The following is a 6577-nucleotide window of genomic DNA, read 5'->3' on the forward strand; positions in this document are numbered from 1 at the left end:
CCAAGGCCTCCCAACAATCCATCTTATCCACACACCATCTCGGGGGCACCTAAGTTAATAAAGAGAAATTTGAGCGCGTAAGAACCAAATCAAGGAAACTAACTACAAAGCCTTAATAATATGTAATTACCTTCATGTAATGCTCCTTCTCCATCTTAGCATCACGGAACTTCGCCTTGTCAAGCCTAATACGCCGCGTGGCATAGTAGTCTCGAACAACCTGCACCCGAGCCTCGTCCCGAAAGTTTTGAAGTAGGCGGCGACATTCAGTTTCGATAACCTTTGCCGCGTCCTCCTCGTATCCCTCCTCACACCTGTAGTAGGTCTGCAAACGAGACAACACCGATTAGTACAATAAATAGCTATGATTGATTTATAATTGTGTGAAAGAGAAATTACCCAAAACTTTCGGATCACCATGTCCGCCCTCGTGTCACACAAAACACCGTCGATCTCCACCTCCGGCGGGGCCGGGGCACCCAAGTAGTGCTCCCAGGTCATTCCTACCTCTCGCTCCCGATCGGGCAACGTAACAAACCCTGGGAAGTTTTGACGGCAAAGAACACCAAGGACGCTGTTGGGCTTGCGGACACCCTTGGCAACAATCCAACCCCTACAGTATGACAAATTAAAGCCAAAACATTAGATATTTGAGAAAACGTGAAGGCAAAAGGTTAAATAAGAGTAAATTAACTTACTTGTCCCCATTTGGCCTAATCTACCACCTCTGCTCAGGGGTCGCTGGCACAAGCGGGAGCCCCGAACTACCACGCTTGTAGACGGTAGCCCCCTCACCTAGCTCCTCGTCGCTACCAGAATGGCCACTTGGCTCAGGCCAGGTATCCCACTGGGTCTCTTGGGATGTGCCCTCATCACTGCTTTGCTCCGGAGTCGCCTGGAAGGAAGCCTCTAGGACACAAGTCTCGTGGGTCAAAGGCTCGTCGACCTGAGGCTCGTCGACCCGAGGCTCGTGAACCGGAGACCGTGTAGCCTCCACCTCAGACGAATCCACCCTAGAAGTCCTGTGCTCAGGTGAATCAGCTTGGGGTGGTGGCAGAGACTGTGTAGCCCTACCTCTCCCGCGGCCACGTGTACCTTTAGTACAACATAACTACCAACATGAGTAATAAAATGTATATAAATACCAATATGCATACAACATGAGTACAACATGAATACAACATGTACCTTTAGTGCCTTTCGGCTTTGCGGGGGGTCGACCTCCTCTCACGGGGGGGCTCCTTGCAAAGTAGAGAGCAACACTCTTCGAAGAGGTGAGGCAGGAATGGAAGTACCCATCCCATCACCCGCTGACGAAGAAGCAGCCGCGGAGTGCTTTCGACCCTTTCCCACCATCTTTCAACACATGTCATGACAAAGAGTAAATGAAATTAGTACAACATAAATACCAACAGGAGTAATAAAATGTATATAATTTAAGTGTATCATCGTCATAAATACCAACATGACTAATAAAAATTGAATACCTAACATGAACTCAAAATTTATATATAGTATAATAGTTGAATACCTGACATGAACTAATAACAATCGTCCTCGTCTATATATGCTTCGGGGTCAATAAATGCATCATGATCATCACTATCATCAATAAATGCATCATCATCATCACTATCACGAAGAACATGTGGAAGGCCACCATTATGTAATCGGTCAAGAAGTGACAGGTCATTCGCAGCAGTAACCTCTTCTTCTTCCAGCTCTTCCTGTTCGGGCTCAGGGGTTAAGACGGATTCACTGTCGCTGTCTACTTCAATGTTCTGGGGTGAAGTAGAGCGGTTCTTGAAACATTTCTTGGACATACATGTTTCTTGGAAGAATTCTCCTTCATATGTTTCTGGGTTAATGTGAGGTTCGTAATCCTCTTCATTGAGGGTAGGTGGTCTAAAATGTGGTGGCACTTCATAAACGACATCACAACCTTTGAGATTTGGATCAGTTTGGCAGGCCCACAGTAGATAGAAAACTTGTGTTGCCTGTTGAGCCGTAATATAGACATCGGGAACATATAAGTGGGTGTTTTGGTTGATTTCGACTAGTCCTATATGTTCATGAGTCCTTCTAGTCTCCCTCGGCTCAAACCAATAACATTTGAAGACTACGACGGTCGGTGGGTTTTCACCATAGAATAGAAGTTCATAAATTGCTTCAACTCTTCCATAATACTCGGTGTCTCCTTCGCCGGTAGCAGAGACAGAACAATTTGTAGTCTTTAGGTCGGGCATAGATAGCTCTTTGCCAAAGGTACGAAAGTGATACCCATTGATGTTGTATTTGTCAAATGAACGGACCTTATAGTCAAAACCATTAGCGACTTGTCTCAACTCGGCGTCCATAGACTCTGCATCAGCCTACAAGTTTAATACGAAAGAATGGATGCATTAGCCGCAAATTAGACCAATAAATCAAATGGGCCCTTAATGGTAATTAATTACCCTTTTTTTGAACCAATAGATGAAACCGGGATAGTCGCCTCCATGCTTTGCGAGAAGCTCATACTCTTCGACGGAATCCTTTTCGATGACCGCTCCATCCGAGAATCCGGCGACGTATCGACTATATCAAATATCCGGGAATAAGAGTAGTTCAAAGCAATTAGAAGTTGCGGAACAATAAATTACCGAGAACTTACTCGATGTACGGCCGCACTTCTGTTAGGTTGGTGAAGATATACAATGAAATGGTCCGCCATTCTTCGACCAACGATTTCCCTTTCGAAGCACCGGATGGTGCGAGCTTACCTTTGAATAGGCTGAGGTTTGATCGAACTTTTTCTCGATCGCCATCATTGTACTGAGGCTTCGGGTTATGCAAATGATGATTTTTGGCTTCGTAGTGTGTTGTCACGAAGTTTGTCGCCTCCTCAGAAATGAATGCCTCGGCCATCGATGCTTCAATTCTACGTTTATTTTTACACTTAGCTCGAAGCGTCTTCTGCATCCTCTCAGTTGAGTAGCACCATCGATTTTGAACGGGCCCCCCCCCCATTCTTGCCTCGGTCGGGAGATGCAAAATCAAATGTTGCATTGGATTAAAGAAGCCCGGTGGAAAGATCTTTTCTAATTTGCAGATCAACTCTGGCGCCAACTCTTCCATTTCATCTAGCACGCCAGGCGATAGTTCTTTCGCACAAAGAGAACGGAAGAAATAGCTCAGCTCTGCCAGTACTAGCCATTCATCCTCAGGGATAAAGCCACGCAACATCACCGGCATTACCCGCTCAATCCATATGTGCCAATCATGACTCTTGAGCCCAAATATTTTCAATTTCTCAAGACTCGCTCCCCTCTTTTGATTCGCAGCATACCCATCGGGGAACATCAACCGCATTTTCACCCACAATAGCATTTCCCTCATAGCTGGCCTTTCAAGATTGAACCATGCCTTTGGCTTCGCTGTGCTTTGCTTTCCTTTCCGTTGTCGCAAGTTTTACAATGGTCTATCACATAGAGCCTCCAGGTCGATTCTAGCCTTAGGATTATGTTTTGACTTCCCCTCTATGCCGAACAATGTACCAAAAATGGCCTCCGCAATATTCTTTTCAGTGTGCATCACGTCAATGTTGTGTGGGCAAAGGAGGTCTTTGAAGTAAGGGAGATCCCATAAGCATGACTTGTGAGTCCAGGCATGTTCCATATTATACCCTTTGAAGTATCCTGGACGCAAAGGATCACGCTCGAGAGCGTTTAACTGATCAAGGGTCTGTTGGCCTGTCAACACAGCTGGTGCAGTGTTTTTGACAACTCTACCTTTGATGAAATTCTTCTTGTCTTTTCTGAACTTATGGTCAGGATCCAAGAATTGTCTATGCATGTCGAAGCAAGAATACTTGCGACCAGCCTGCAGCCAACGGAACTGAAGAGCTGCCTTGCATGTGGTGCACGGGAACCTTCCATGCACACACCAGCCAGCGAATAGCGCAAACGCCGGATAATCATGCGTCGAGTACATGTACCACACATGCATTTTGAAATTTGTTTTGGTAGCCGCGTCGTAGGTCTTGATCCCATTATCCCAGGCTTCTTACAACTCATCCTTAAGCGGTTGCATGTACACATTCATATTCTTCCCCGGATAGTTGGGCCCTAGAATTATCAACGTCAGGAAAGTGTTCTTTCTTTTCATAATCTCTCCGGGTGGCAAATTTAGTGGAATGAAAAATACAAGCCAACAACTGTATTGTGCTGCCATCATACCATACACATTGAACCCATCCGTGCTGATGGCAACTCTAGGTTGACTTGGGTCTTCCAATTTATCCTTATGTAATGCATCGAAGTGCCTCCACGCAAAACCATCTGAAGTGTGTACCAGCATCTTGTTCCCATCTGCATCTAGTTCGGTTCTTTTGCCCAATTTGTGCCATGTCATCTGTCTGGCCGTCTCTTCGACCATGAAAAGACGTTGAAGTCTTGGTACGATTGGCATATATCGAAGAACACTAATGGGGATTTTGGTCTGATTCTTCTCACCCATGCCGTTGTCTACCACAATATACCTGGAAGAATTGCAAATGGGGCAATAGTTTAAGGCCGCATACTCAAGCCTAAATAAGGCACATCCATTCTCACAGGCATGTATCTTCTCATAGGGCATCTTAAGTACACGGAGGATTTTCTCTGACTGGTACAGGTTTGCAGGCAGTACATGGCCTTTGGGTAGAAAGCGTCCAAATATCGTCATCATCGCGTCGTAGCATTCTCTGCCTAGGTTGAATTGAGCCTTCAGAGCCATTACTTGTGCGATGGCATCCAGCTGACAAAGCTCAGTCTGCTCGTGGAGAGGACATTTTGAAGACTCCAGCATTTCATAGAAGGCCTTTGCAGATTCCTCCATCTCATCGTCCGAATCACGAGCATCATCAAAGTCTTGCACCATGTCTTCAATCCCGGTACCATGCTCGTCGGTGCGACGACGAATCACCTCAGCTCTAGCACGTTGGTCAGACTCACCATGAAAAGTCCACACCGTATAATTAGGCGTAAAACCCCACTTCTGCAGGTGTTTACCCATTTTAAACTATGTCTGCTTTTTCCAGTTGTCGCAGTTGCGACAGGGGCACCATGTTTTATTCTGGCCATTTGCAAATGCGGCTCTCACAAACCCCCTGGTTTTTGTTAACCATTCATGGGTCATGTCTTTCTGACTAGGGTGACCAGTGTACATCCAAGCACGATCACTCATGTTGCCTAGCTACCTATGGGGGAACAAGAAATAAATATACAATTCATCATCTATATTCATACGCTAATCAAGTTTGTCGGTTTTATTACGTCCATGCAACCTACACGCTAATAGGTAAAGATAGGTCCTAATCCCACCCGAGTATATGTAGACTGGGTTCGTTTTCCCATACTCTGCTCCAGATGCGATGCAGAATTTCGGCAGCACCTCCCCGTTGTTCTCCTGATACACGTCTCGGCAATAAGCAGAGAGGATGCGTACCCGAAGAACAACCGGGGAGGCACTGACGAAATTCCGCATCTGATCCGGAGCACAGCATACGGGAAAACAAACCCAATCTACACATACCCGGGCTGTCCATGGATATTGTTGGACAATTCGAAAGGATGGCGGTTATAAATATGCAAAGAAATGCATATTTGTAGATGTCGCCCTTTCGAACAGGAGACGCATACTGATCACGCATACTCTCTGGTCGGGGGTCGGGGGTCAGTGGTGTCAGGCGTCGGGAGTTGGGGGTCGGGGGTCAGTGGTGTCGGGCGTCGAGGGTCGGGGGTCGGGAGTCGGGTGTCAGTGGCGTCAGGGGTCGGGGGTCGAGGGTCGGGGGTTGGTGGCGTCGGGCGTCGAGGGTTGGTGGCGTCGGGCGTCGGGGGTCGAGAGTCGGGTGTCGGGGATCAGTGGTGTCGGGTGTCGGGAGTCGGGTGTCAGTGGCGTCGGGGGTGAGGGGTCGAGAGTCGGGGGTTGGTGGCATCGGGCCTCGGGGGTTGGTGGTGTCGGGCGTCGGGGGTCGTGGGCGGGGGGTCGGGGTCCTTTTCTTTCTTCTTCTCCTCTCTCCTCTTTTTCTTCTTCTTCTTGTATATCCCTTGTGACCTCACTCGGCCTCCATAACTCTAACTTTCTATTAACCCCCGTTACTAGAAATGGAAACTATCTAGAATCTAGTGTTTTTTTTTAGATTTTTGCTTTCCTCCTTGAAAGAAGAGACCACCATTGCAAAGCACAAAGAAGCAACCGATGCATATATCTCGGGATAACTTTCATTTCTTATATGTGCCACCGGAATTTTCTATTTTCCAAATGTTGCGTCCATGACAAGGCGGGGTCGGGCCCACCTGTCATCGACACGGCGAGTGGCATGTATGTATCCTTTGGCAGCAGATTACTAAATTAATGGACAACACATCATCTTGGATTAATCACTTTTGCTTTGATATGATTTAATTAAGGTTAGTGGAAAGAAAGAAAAAGGCCTAGCTAGGAGACTGAATCATCTGTTGTTCTGATCAGAAAATGTACATCAACCTCGGATCCAAATGGACTCCCATGGTTCATGGATTCATCGTCTAAAGCTATCTAGAGTCAGGTACAAGGA

The sequence above is a fragment of the Hordeum vulgare genome, chromosome 1H (assembly GCF_904849725.1).
Source record: "Hordeum vulgare subsp. vulgare chromosome 1H, MorexV3_pseudomolecules_assembly, whole genome shotgun sequence".
NCBI classification, from domain to species: domain Eukaryota; kingdom Viridiplantae; phylum Streptophyta; class Magnoliopsida; order Poales; family Poaceae; genus Hordeum; species Hordeum vulgare.